General features: G+C 36.9%; 1 pseudogene; it reads right to left on the bottom strand.

The window, feature by feature from the left end:
- The window catches only part of LOC127634810 (succinate--hydroxymethylglutarate CoA-transferase-like), a 101,515-nt pseudogene that overhangs the window by 65,400 nt on the left and 21,210 nt on the right, over positions 1-14,905 (bottom strand).

Below are 14,905 nucleotides of genomic sequence, written 5' to 3'. Positions count from 1 at the left end.
TAACTGATTAATTGACAAGTCGTCCATGGGATTGTTTGGTTGTCTTTATTTCTCCACACATAAGTGCTTTTGGAAGCCAAAGCGGAAAACAAAATGTGTGGTTTTCTCCTTTTCTAAATTTTTAACCGTTAAACTGCAAAAAAGGACTGAAGATTCACATTGCGTCAGAGAGCGAGTTGATTTCAATGGGGATGGTTCGCCACAAGGACATGGACAAAAAACACATGGTCTGCTTTGTCATGCAACCAAAATGTGATAAAAAAAAATAATAACTCCAGAGCGTTGTAAAGTCCAAAAGTCAACATGTTTTGAAAAAAGATAGATGTAATAATTTCCAAAATTCACAACATGTTTTTATCTAACGAAATATTCCACCTCAATCCATGTTTGTTGGCGTTTAGACTTTCAAAACCCTTTTCACTGTGGTGAAAAAACTTGCTGGACACAAAGCGAGGCACGCACCTTCCGGGGCAGTCTAGCAGCTAATATATAATATATATAGGCCTATGTATGTGTATAGTCTAGCACTATTATATATTACAAAAAAATATTGTATTATGTAGGACTATCTATGTTCAGCTTAGCTCCATTTGATCCATATTATTCTATTTTATTCAATAAATTTTTAGGGTGATGACGTCATAAAATATGACGACAGACATTAGAAGCTTCATTCTAAAACCTCAATAGAAGTTTCGAATGTAAATATGACATGACATTTGGTACAGTCTAGTATGAACGGTCAGAATGACCGCTATGGCCATTCTAGTAGTTCTAGAATTTCGGTAGTTCTAGTGTTAAATGCAAGTACAAGTCTATTGCTTGATTAGTGTCCTTTGGAAGATCAAAGCGTGTCTCAGCCATGACAGTATTACAAATGTCATAGACAGTAATGTCTTTGTATTGAAGGCCAAGTTTAAAATATATATTTTGAGGGATCTCATTAATTCAGAAAAACAGAACAAAATATTTTTTTAATGAAAAATTATCTCATAATTCGGAGATAATTAACTCGTTAATTCAGAAAAACAGAGCAAAAACTTTTTTTTCCATGAAAAATTCTCTCGTAATTCTGAGATAATTAAGTCGTTAATTCAGAAAAACAGAGTCGATTTTTTTTCTCAAGTGAATGCAATACTCCGTACAAAACAATGTTTAGTTTATCTTATTATAATCTCAAATCCAGACCCCAGTATTTCATTTTAACTATGGTATGTCTTGATGCCTATTATGCAGCAAAATACTGGGGAATAATTTTTTTTAAGTTATTGGAGAGAAAAGACAATTCTTGACTGTTCTTATTTAATGGAGAGAAGCTGTTGTGTCTTATTTAGAAGGAAGAATATAATTTATGCAGACACACTGAGACAGCACAAAGTTAAATACAATGTACTCCATAACGTGACCCAAGAGTAAAGGTACACAATAGAAATCCAAATTATGTTATCTAAGTGTTTAACACTCAAGAAAGCATCAAAAAAGGGGTTTATGGTGTTGGGAGGGACCAAGACATTAATGGTGTAAACGTACAATGACATTGCTACACAAACTTAAGATCATCATGACTTTTGTTAGAGTATTAATTATGGGGTTGTATTTCCCAAACCAGCACATATAGGATGTGTTATGATGTAGCTATGTTAGATGATCTCTCTTTTAATGCTATACATGCTGTCTGTTATTATTGAATGTGATCATAAATATTACTGATTGCAGTAAGAGGGTCACTTACAGTGTTATAGTTGAGGGTCACTGAGCTCTTTGCTTTGCCTCATTTTACTGAAAATGTTTCTCTAAAGAGATTACATGGCTGAATGCTTGAGTTTATGCACCTGTTATTAAAGGGTGTAGCTGAAATAGCCAAACCTGTTGATTAGAAGCGGGTCTCCACATAATTTTGGCCATGTTGAGTATATGATTTATGCAGATAATAAATAGCTACAAGTCTTGTAAAAAAAACAGCTCTCAAAGATAATGCACCACTAACAATAATACTTAATGTTTCAGGAAAAAAGGTTAGGGACTTTATCAGATGGTGTTTCAAGAAATCAGTCCATGCTAAAGGGAAATTCTAAGCTGAAGCTATTGCTGACGTCAATCTCCATGCATAAATGTCACAGCTCTGCCTGAGATAAAGAAGGGAGAGAGAGAGAGAGCAAGCAAGAGACAGATAAAGGCGTAAAATTATGAGTGGGGAAGTTGTGTTATAATAACAACAATTACAAGGTAAGTAGTAGCAGTAATTGATTCATTGAGTCGTTCATGGGATTGTTTGTCATCTTTGTTTCCCCACACATAAGTGCTTTAGAAGCCAAAGCGGAAACTAAAATGTGTGTTTTGCTCCTTTTCTATGCTTTTAACTATGAAACTGCACAAAAGAACTGAAGATTCGCACTGCGTAACAGACTTGATTTCAATGGGGATAGTGCGTCACATGGACACAGAGGAAAAATGAATGGGTTGCTTTATCAAGCAACCAAAACTTGATAAAAAAAATTTGCACTAATTTGCCGTGATGCCGTGAAAGATTGTCAGGTGTGCCGTGGAAAATTATCAAATTCCACAAAATAAATAAATGCATAAAAAAAATATATGTATAATAATTTCAGGGATCCAAACCCCACTCCTTTCAGAGAAATTTGCCATTTTGAAACCATAATCGGTAACTTTTGTGATTGTGAAGAGCAATGAATAATGTGCAAAATGAGTGATATTAATAAGCATTAAAGGTCTTTCACATGAGTAACAAGTAACAAGAAATATTTAAAAACTGTCCAAATTTGTGGAGACATTGAATGTCTCATCATTTGTTTTAATTAAATATTACTTTATCATTTATGAATATCCGAGAGCCCAGTTATTGAACTAATTAAAATTCACCAAGAAAATGCTTAGACCTAAACATAAATGAGTCCTTTTATTACTTTCTGCTATTACATTAATTGCAAGCTTTTTTTCCCTCTTCCAAATACATGTTTTCAATGTTTATTGTGCACACCTCCCGCTTTTTTAAATGGCAAACTTGTAAAATCTCCCTCTGTGACGCTTTTTGCAACGCTTGTCATATGGAGGACAATGCGGTGCTTGACGCCGGTTACAGCCTCCAGAACCAAATTAAAACTGCAACGAGAAGTCGTCTGTCCGAGGCAAAGATGCAAAATCTAATGGCAATTGCCTCAGCATCAGTCTCCCTTGATGCGTTTGATTCGCACAAGCGAGCACCATTTTTAAGTCGATGCGGACCAGGAGGAAGGTTTGAGTTGTCGACTGAGTTCTGTTCAGTTCATTTTCTACGTGTTTTGTTCATATTTTAATCGTAGTATTTTTTTTGTAATATTGCGTTGTTCATATGTCGTGTTTTAGTTGCCTCTATTCATCTGCTTGGCGTGGTGTCTCTGTTTTTCATCTGTTTGCTTCATAAATAAATAAATGCATAATCTGCTATATGCTCGTCCTGTACGTTCATGCTTAAAAATGAAGATGTGAATGAATATAAAAGCTATTAAATGTCTTATTATCATTAAAATATGAAAATTAAAACTATGGATAATAATAGATTATGACAGAATTTTTAAGACCAGTCTGTCAAAATGACGGATGATGAGGAAATCTAACGCAAGCACTGTATGTGACTTGTATGCTGATTTGTTTTTTGCATAGCCAAATTTCAAACATTACAAGTAAACACGCTACTAAGGTGGACAGAAAACAAGTTCTTGAAAAGGAAAAATATTGAGGATGGTTAGCCAATGTAGGATAGTGGTGGGCCGTGTTTTAGTCGCAAGAGTGTGCCGTGGCGGAAAAAAGGTTGGGAAACACTGTTTTAGAGAGCATCAGAAATGGTTTGTTTATAATAAGTGTGGTAGCACTTAGCAGATTTCATCAAGTAGGACTGTTCCATTTTTTGCTGGTTTTAGGAGCAACATTTCTGCCAAACATAGTACTAACCCTATCCCCAACCCCGAACGTTAATTTCCCCTAAAACTATACAGAAATTATGTTGATAAGGCTGTTGTTCAAGCCCAAACCCCAGTCCATGCTAAAAGGAAATTCCAAGCTGCAGCTATTGCTGACCTCAACCTCTAAGGGTCAATGTCACAGCTCTGCCTTCAAGCAACTTATGTCCATACCTGTTTGGGACTCTATGTGTTAACATCTTTTCTCTATTATGTGGTCCGAAAGAAAATAAGTTATAAGTGATATATAGTTATCAGTGATAACTAATGCATCTTCAATGCAAGAAATCTGGCAGAATATTGACAAATTACTTTAGGGCAAATGACAAAGTCGACACGGGCTGCTAATGTGTTTAATTACAGTACAGTGAATGAATGAACATAATCCTTCCTATCCATCAACCATGCATCCTATATTAAAACAAAATCTACACCTAGTCAGTTTGTTCAACCGAAAGAATAAATGTATCGTGCACATGCCTGATTATATTTTGCTGTCAAGAATGAACAACTTTCTTGCTCATTCTGATTATTAATCTGCATGTAAACCCTTACAGCAGGTTTTTATTATGAGCTGATTTTTGATGGTTTCTGTTTAATTTTTTTAGCTTATTGTTTTACATGTAAATGCAGTCATTGTCTTAGTAGGGCTGCATTGACAGATTACTGTTCATGTAAACATACAGTTACATCCAATTAGCTCAATTTGACAGGCCAAACATGAAATCCCTTTAAGGGAATTACATGCTTATAATGGACGAAAGGTTCTCATGAACAAAAACAATGTTCCATTGACTATTTTATAAAATTGGATTTCTAGCTTTTCTTTGGGGCAATTAAAATGTGTGTATGAGCCATTTTATTCTGTAAATAATTCTTACAAAGCTTCTTAGGGGGAAGAATATGCAAGATCATCTGACTAAAGGAAAAGTGTAGGGCATATAACAGTTTCAACTCTTTAAATGCCACCCTCGCCCCCACCCATCCCCCACAATTATTCTTTTATTACAGCACAAACCACCTCTTTCTGTTGAAGTGGAACAATCTTGCATTTTAAAATGTAGGCTATTATGGGACAAGCCACAACATGTTGCTTCGATCAAAGAACAGAATAAAGCAATTGAAAAGTCATAATCACCTGAGACATGTTGTGCAATATTAGCCTAGACAATGAGACTTGCCATCCCTTTTATGGAGAACACCTACGGCTTGTGATATTGATACCTCTGTGAACAAAGCCATGTGCAAATCTTGATGTTTGATGTTTTGATTTTGATGTCAGATTGTATTTCTCTTTTTGAACAGAGATGACAGTTAAGATTGGGTCACACTATGGTTACATTTCATGTGCAATGACTCTGAATAATCATGATATAAGATAATAACGAAGGAATTTACCCAGAATGAATGGTGCCCACTGATCGTGTGGCTCATTTGCTTGCACCCTCTGTGTTGTTAATGGACAAAAATGTACTTCTGAATGAAATTTGCATAGCACAATTCAAAATCTTGCAGGTTGGTTTTGATCATTGTGGAGGATGTATAATGGTGCGATCACACCAGAGGCGCCGAGAGCGTCAAGCGTCTCTCGGTGGCGAGAAGAGGCACGGTGTGTCTTGGACGGTGTGGGCGTCAGAGGAATGTTCAAGTGCAGGCAACATTATTGTAATGAGCTTTGACACGGTTCGGCAGCAACCTATTTGAATACAGAAGTGCTCCGCTCTACCGCAGTCTAGAGAACACAACCGTGTAAACTTTGGTTCCCACCAAACATTAGTTCCGAAGACAAAATCGAGGAGAAACTGATTATTGCCGTGGTTTTCCCGTAATATTTGATCTGTCACTGTTTGCTTACAGGGATATAAAAAAAAATTTAAACGATGCGTGGACAAAGGTGTCTGAAATTGTTGGTGTGCCAGGTGAGTTGATGAAGTAGATATTATGGTTTATATAATATTATATAATAATATATTAAAAGATTTCATGAGGATATACGCTACTTGTGAAAAAGATACCGGTCGACATGTCTGGATGTTTTGTGGCCCCTTTAAATATAACAAAAAAACAAGCATTCTGAACGAACATTGCCACCTATTTCAACTTCGTCAGAGCATCCACGAATCTTCCATAGCGTTGTTGGTAGGGCAGCCAGAGCGAATTTTGACGCTCTCGCTGCCTCTGGTCTGAATTCATGGTAAGACCACAATCTGGCATACTTTGCTAGGACTGTACAGCATCACACCACCGCTAAGATCCACTGTGAGTTTTGGGTGAACTATCCCTTTAAGTTACCTGAGTGATGAAAGAGCAATAGAATATTCCTCTGGGCTGTGAGCTGGATTTTGGCAAAGGTGGGGAAGTCTTCTTGAGCAACTGGCAGTATATGAATGCACAGCAAGCCATGGAGGTGAGCTAAGGACAGGAGCCTGACCCAGATACTGGGTAATGCAGACAGTAGGGTAAGACAGATCTTTCTGTGAGCCTCTCCTGGAGTTTAACTGACTGGCCACAGCTCAATGAATGTGCAGTACAATGAGAAGAACAGATGTCTGTGGACTCCAATTTGTCATAATTTACTCGACGTCATGTCGGTCCAAACATAAATGATTTCCTTTCTTCTGTAGTACACAAAAGATGATCGATAGGCAGAATATGCATGCTGTTCTTTTTATACAATGAAAGCGAATGGGCACTGGCACTGTTAAGCTTCCAAAAAAAAGCAGTCCATATGATTTGTGCACTATATTCAAAGTCATTATTCCCTTAAAATATTCCTGTGTTGTAGCTCTCAAATCATATTCATATTCATTCAAATACTGCACAGCACATTTGACACATTTTGTTGCGGCAGGTTTGATGTCAATGACGCCTAATGTCATTGGTTTTCTCATGTCTCTTAACCTCATTTGAAGTTGTAGAAAATGCAAATGAGATTTGCGACCTATGGCGGAGGGCAAGACGCTCAGATTTAAGATTGGGTCTGTTCCTCACATACAGCTATTGAATGACTTTAAAAGTAATATAGTGATTAATCGCATATACAATAACAATAACTCAATATATAATGATGAAATAATTATACATAGTTATCTTTAAATATATATATATATAAAAATAAAAAAATAAAATATATATATATACACTCACCTAAAGGATTATTAGGAACACCATACTAATACTGTGTTTGACCCCCTTTCGCCTTCAGAACTGCCTTAATTCTACATGGCATTGATTCAACAAGGTGCTGAAAGCATTCTTTAGAAATGTTGGCCCATATTGATAGGATAGCATCTTGCAGCTGATGGAGATTTGTGGGATGCACATCCAGGACACGAAGCTCCCATTCCACCACATCCCAAAGATGCTCTATTGGGTTGAGATCTGGTGACTGTGGGGGCCATTTTAGTACAGTGAACTCATTGTCATGTTCAAGAAACCAATTTGAAATGATTGAGCTTTGTGACATGGTGCATTATCCTGCTGGAAGTAGCCATCAGAGGATGGGTACATGGTGGCATAAAGGGGTGGACATGGTCAGAAACAATGCTCAGGTAGGCCGTGGCATTTAAACGATGCCCAATTGGCACTAAGGGGCCAAAAGTGTGCCAAGAAAACATCCCCCACACCATTACACCACCACCACCAGCCTGCACAGTGGTAACAAGGCATGATGGATCCATGTTCTCATTCTGTTTACGCCAAATTCTGACTCTACCATCTGAATGTCTCAACAGAAATCGAGACTCATCAGACCAGGCAACATTTTTCCAGTCTTCAACTGTCCAATTTTGGTGAGCTCTTGCAAATTGTAGCCCCTTTTTCCTATTTGTAGTGGAGATGAGTGGTACCCGGTGGGGTCTTCTGCTGTTGTAGCCTATCCACCTCAAGGTTGTGCGTGTTGTGGCTTCACAAATGATTTGCTGCATACCTCAGTTGTAACGAGTGGTTATTTCAGGCAAAGTTGCTCTTCTATCAGCTTGAATCAGTCGGCCCATTCTCCTCTGACCTCTAGCATCAACAAGGCATTTTCAGCCCACAGGACTGCCGCGATACTGGATGTTTTTCCCTTTTCACACCATTTTTGTAAACCCTAGAAATGGTTGTGCGTGAAAATCCCAGTAACTGAGCAGATTGTGAAATACTCAGACCGGCCCGTCTGGCACCAACAACCATGCCACGCTCAAAATTGCTTAAATCACCTTTCTTTCCCATTCTGACATTCAGTTTGGAGTTCAGGAGATTGTCTTGACCAGGACCACACCCCTAAATGCATTGAAGCAACTGCTATGTGATTGGTTGATTAGATAATTGCATTAATGAGAAATTGAACAGGTGTTCCTAATAATCCTTTAGGTGAGTGTATATACATGTTTATATATATATATATATATATATATATATATATATATATATATATATATATATATATATATATATATATATATATATATATATTCACATAATTAAAATACATTACATTCTTGTAGCAGAAGAGTTCATCATTGATAAGACAACACAAAAAGCGGCTTTAGAATACAATGTATTGTTTACTAAGATATTATTGATCATAAGTCAATCATTGGCATACAGTTCACAGCAATCCATTTCACAAGTGAATTTGTCAATCAGTTTGAGATTTATTATGAGGGCTTGTTTAAGGACCCATCAATTTCAACAAGCGTCACACATGCTTGTGTACTTTCTCGGGTGCGTTGCGTCATAAACATAACATTTTAGGTCTCTGTGTCAAGTTAAATATAGCTTAACACTTAGAACACATCTTGAGATCCCCTAGTTTGAATTTGCGCTCCATCAAATGTTTTGAACGCAAGAATGTAACGAGTGTCTGTTTTGTGCTGTCTGGTTGTTTTCTTCACTGTATAAACTGCGTGTTGCCACACAGCTGAAATTTCTATGAAATTTGGTACTACAAGCTTGCATTTCTAAGGAATCTTCCTTATTACAATCCGGTGGCATTGCGATTAATTGTGTACATTTTTTTAACGCGTTCTTTTTAATTAAATTAATCGCACTGAATTAACGTGTTAAATCGACAGCCCTAATATATATATGTATGTATATTTTTATTTAGAAACTTTTTTATTTTTAAGAATTTGTGATTTTATTTGAAAAAGCAGAACAACTGAACTTTTAAAGAACATCAGCATTTTTTGTGATAGAACGTTAATAATTACAACAAATTTTGTTTTAATTAAAATGTTCATATTAAACTAAATAATTGTCATATAATTTAATTACTGGTCCAGTCAGTCAGAACCAAAGAATCAAAACACAAATAAAATTGTTAACATCCATGTCAAATATGATCTTACCTGAACAATTTCAGAAGCTTGAGTCACCTCTGTCTACAATGTTGACCTGGTTACTGATTGTTTTTCCTTTATTTTTTTTAAATAGATATGCCACAAAAATCTCCACTACCATTAATCTAAATTCAATATAATAGTCAAACAAAAAACATGTAAAAGTAAAAGAACAATATATAATTTAGAAATATACTATGACATTTTCTTTATTATTTGTTCACCATGGTCAAAAGTGGAGACCTGTGCAAGGAAGGGTTTTAAAGTGCCACTGGGGGTGCGCCATCCTCAGTAGCAATATCTTCACCATGATGGGATAAATCCAGTGGCAAGGGGGGCCCCTGGAGCAACTGTTTCCACATCTTGGCGGGTCCTTTGTTTGTTAAGGCTCACCTATTGCACACCGCCAGCACATTGCCTTTTTGTCAGGGTGTGCTCCCTCCTCCTTAGTCTCAATAGACTTACCACAAGGTAGTGGGGCTATTTACCCATAGCTGGGGAAGTGGTTGACGGGACACATGCCTCATATCTGGGGCCCACTGCTGATCTGAGATCCCCTGTAGTTTGGTCTGGGACCGTGAGATACCCAGTTTCCGTGTGTGGCCCCGGGGAGGCACTGCAGGAATCTTGGTGGTGGAGATGGTCTGTACTGGCAGGAAGAGACTTACACTCTGCTCCTCTTTTCACCTTCTATCAAGGAGGCTAGCCACAGTGGCGTACCAATGGCCGCACCACATGCAATTGCCATTGCACAGACTGATTGCTGGCCCCTGCCTGGCCACCCCTGTGAAAAACTCCTGGCTCTGCCCCTGGCTAGCCAGCGGCAATAGATGTAAGCAGAGAGTAGCAAGCATAGAGCACAATGCATCAAGCAGTACTACTACACTACAAAACTACTGCACTAGACGCTTTTAGATTATTGTTGTCACACACGACTCTATAGATAAAGAAATCAGAATGTTTGTCCCCTTTAGTTTTTTGGCTGTTGGTTGTACATGAGACATTATTGGTGTTTACAGTGTTTCAGTGAAAAAGATAAATAATGATAAATAACAATAAAGAGGTCAGAGATTTAAAACTCGCTGAAAATTACCAAAATGTGAAATGTTTTCATCTGTTTAACTACATCAATCTACAATATTGAAAGATGACTTCTCAGTTTTCTCACGTCTTATCTCATGTACAAGATTGCAGCTCAGCTGCCGCTGCTGGCAGGCTGTTTGGCTCATTATTTATTTATTTCTAAGAGTGAGGGGGACATGTCTCCCTCAGTTATAATGGTTCATATGCCTCTGTTTTCATGTGAATATTTGATCTATTCCAACTCTTACACCACAGTTAAACTACTATACCATGCTGGGGGCAGCTTTTCCCAGACTAAGATGGTTTGCTTGCCTTAGCTGGCCTCCCAGCATGGCCAAGTTAGAATCTAGCAGTAAAAAAAAAAAAAGAAATAGCTGCCTAACCAGTTTGGCTAGGTTGGGAGACCAGAAAACCCCCTTAGGCTGTTTTTTGCTGTTAATTTTTTAGCATCCCTGATTGTCCATCCTCTTCACTTTTTCTTTGACATTTTTGCATAGGGGTACATCCCATTAGTCAGATCGGAAGAGTAGAGCTCCCAACATAGAACAGCAATTAGTAATACATTTGGTAATGGTGGTTTCTGTAATCCCAGAGACAAACAAGAGAGAAACCAATGTGGTCTGTAGCCCACTGTGAACTCATGATCCAACACTCATATCTGCTACACAGAACAGCAGCAACCACGGGCACTGGCAAATAATTGCATAAATAGTGATTATCACTTTGATTCCATCGTGATTATCACTTTGATTCCATCGTGTTTCAGAGATCAGTCTGCATGGTCGTCGACATGATGAAATGTAACTCTGTAATACCCCCCGCTTTGGAATCTTTTGATCGATGAATAAATAATCATACAACCAAAATGTGTCTGTGAATCCAGTATTTATTTCTATAATGCCATCAATATCCGAAAACTTCACTATTGCATTCACACCAATAGTTATGAGTATCAAGTCAAAGACCTCTACTGTATTGACCAAATAGAAAAATTACTGAATGCACCTTTAACAGTTGTAGAGCTAGTTTCAGGAAAAGTTAAAAACAGATCAGTCATGTGAGGTCAGTCGAAAGAAGTCGTCAGAAACCTTGGAAAAAAATCGCCAGTTGTGTCCCAATTATGATACATCTGCAGTTAAGATTTGCCAGATGATGAATCCATTTGCAGAGATGCTTTAAAACATGTTGTAGTGGCATTTATCAAGGCATATTTGTGGTTTATGAAACCTGTGTGAAGAAAAACAAGGGTTTCTTTACAGCATGAGGAAAGAGCTCTTAAATTTTCAGTAAAATTGTTGAGCAACTTTAGGCCATTTTATAAAGACTTTCATTAAAAAGAGACAAAGTATACAATGATCAGGCAAACAGTGCTCTGCTTTAGTTTACAATCAGGTGGTTTCTGAGGTAGAATGAAAACGAAACTACTCTTAAACTCTATTTAACCTCCTGAAGAACAAAGACGTAACAAAAGAGGCACACAACTCCCAAAGAATTACACGTGTTTTTGACCCCCTGTGTTCAACACAGTGAATGCTGGTTTGAAGAGATGATGTAAAATACAGGACCGGGCCTCTTAATAGCACGTGGCCATCAAAGCATGAAGCCAAATAACTCAATATGATAATTAGAGCATGAACATGCTCTAAGTTCTGGGGGAAGTTTTGAGACAGTTTAAGTAAACATCTATTTTAATTTGCCTCGATTTGTCATCAATGACAGAGATGCCACCTGCCATTGGTTTAGTAATCATGTTTTCTGATTATATTATTATGCACCTGATCACCAGGGTGTGGAATTGAGCACATCATATTTAATTTACATCCCCCCTTTAATTTACTTTTGCACTTTTTGTGTGATAAGATCATGTCTAGGCTCAGTTGGCGCACCCACAGTTAATTTACTGATTGTCCGATGTTTCACACAAATAGGCTACGTTCACACAGTCAATGTTTGAGATTGACAAACGTATTTACTTACAGGTGTGAGTCTTGAAATGTCCTGAATATTCTGATGACAAGCAGCTACTTTCGAAACCCTTCATGAAACACACAAGACATGCTCATGTACAGTGCAGTGTCTCTCACATTAAATTACGTGACAGTCAACTAGTTGTCCAGTACGGTTCCGTTCACACAGCACTGAGAATGCGGTTGTGAGACCTGAGAATTTGTGGGTGTCAGTTCAGTTATAGAATGTGCCTCTCTTGTAAATAACTGAACTGTGTGTGAGCACAACCATATTAAGCACTCAAAACAGGACTGACAACTGTATTCTGCTGCTGTGTGAACGTGGCCCATATGGCAAGAGCTGAATGAAATTGCCAGTTCCAATGTTATTGGCACAGGTTTTTATCATTTCACAGGGAAAAAAAAGGTTGTAAGGTTTGTGGCATTAGATCACTGAAAGATATATTGAAAGGACTTTTGTCTGAGGCATATAGTAGCAAGTTAACTAGATTTCTATGCAAAGAACTGTATATTCTGCTATGTTTTCTGAGCACAATTTTGAAAAATAATCAGTACTTTTAGATGGTGCTGCACGATAATGGTGAAAATTATAGTCATGATTATTATGCTCGAAATTTTAATTACAATTATTAATCAAGATTATTCTGCAATTTCAATATATATATATATACTTATTTTATTATTACAGGGCTGCACAATTTGAAAAATAGAGCTTGGATATCAATTGTAAAATAATAACACAAATAAAATTACATTAATTGGCAGATTAATTAAATTATTCCTTTTGACCAAAATTAAGTCATGTTTTTCCCATGCTTTACTGACATTAAAAAGAGTTGCTCAGTGTTCACACTTGAGTTCTCTTAAGATCCATTCTTTAAATTATTATTACTATTAACATTTTTATAATATTCCAATACACAATAGTAATACTATATTTCTGTAATAATTTAGCATGCAACATTGATATAGAGTCTGAAGCCATCATTTTAAATGAAGCCTAATTTTTATCAAACCTTTTGTTTGAAGGAAGACAGTGTGTTGTTTCTGTTTTTCCAGCAGAGGTGACAATAACTGTTTTTCTATCCAAGGGCTTTTGTAACAAAAAGTGTAGCGCATCAAAAAGTTTACTGATATGCTGATGGAAACAAAAATGATTGCTAATTAGTGTTGTCATAATATTTTTTCCGTTTAACTCTAGTGCACAAACTCTATGTCGATTCTTCAAATGTCGCCAAAAACTGGTTTGGAAACACTTTTTGTCGAGAAATTTGCCATTTACGCAAAAAATATAGTGCCACGTGACAGAATTTACCCCAATTATTAGCCTATGTTAATCATGACGACAAGGTATACATCCTTGAAAGCCAATTTATTGTACGTGAAGCATTAATCGCACTGTTATGAATTGGTCTTAACGGCATACTTGCACAGATCCGATGCAGCAAACACATCTGCTTCCAGGAGTGCCAACACAAATATATCTCATGCACCTGTCATCAACAAGTGCACGGAGAACAAATGAATGGTGACTCTTTGCGATGAATCTAATCATGGTAGCATTCATTTATTTATTAAAGTTTATTTTCTACACCATTCAAATAATAGATGGCAGTCACGGAATTAGCCCACAATACTCTCAACATTATATAAAAATAAATACACAATAATTGGAGAAAAACATGAGTGTGCTTTTTTGGAACACTAACACATAGCCCAATTCTATAAAAATATTGTTTAGTTTACTTTGAAAAAAATGCCTGTATTAATTAATTAATTAAATAAATTGGCCTACCAAATAAATTCTGTAGGCGAAAAAAGTAGTCTGAATGACATTCTCAAAATGTTCTTCAAGACTATAAACTATCAGAACTATTTGTCAAATTCTGAGTTAACTTTCAGAAAACGAGCTTTTGAACATTTTAAAACTTTTAAATACTTTAAATCTAACCCTCTTTACCTTGGATCACTTTTGCTGAGTTTCTTCAGAAAATATTAATTTGCATTATGAAGCTAAAATTAATTTGAGATGACAATCAAGTTCAGTTGGTCATTAAAAGTTGCTGGACAAATATGCAGGACATAATGCAGTTGTGATGGAATGGGAATGTATCATATGTAAACCCTGATATTACACTGCATACATTTTTCTTAATAGTTGTGCACACAGCATACACATCGATGGATGGTCCTTATACTAAGATTTCCCCACTGCTTGATGCATGTTGCCTGCTTGAACAGGGCTATTGCGATTCGTTTTCGTGTCGGAACCGGTGTCAACCTGCGATAGGCGTAACATCAGGTCCAATATTACAGTCCTATCAGAAGGGCAACTCCTCTTCTGATTGCTTTTATTTGTGAAATTAAAATGACAGTAAGCTGGCTAATTTCAATTGTCTCAATACTCTCCCAAAAAATTAGGGACATCTGGGAGGTGAAAGGTAGCCTACACAATTAGCGATAAACACACATTTCTGTATGGAAACGGCTTAAGTGCAGAATAAACCAAAACTTAAGTGAATTTTTAAGCATGACGACCCCAGCGCCATGGGTTTATTTAAGATTTGTTTAGACA

Source organism: Xyrauchen texanus, chromosome 42 (genome assembly GCF_025860055.1).
Source record: "Xyrauchen texanus isolate HMW12.3.18 chromosome 42, RBS_HiC_50CHRs, whole genome shotgun sequence".
NCBI lineage: Eukaryota > Metazoa > Chordata > Actinopteri > Cypriniformes > Catostomidae > Xyrauchen > Xyrauchen texanus.
The sequence above is the reverse complement of the archived record's forward strand: the minus strand, read 5'-3'. Positions and strand labels throughout refer to the sequence as shown.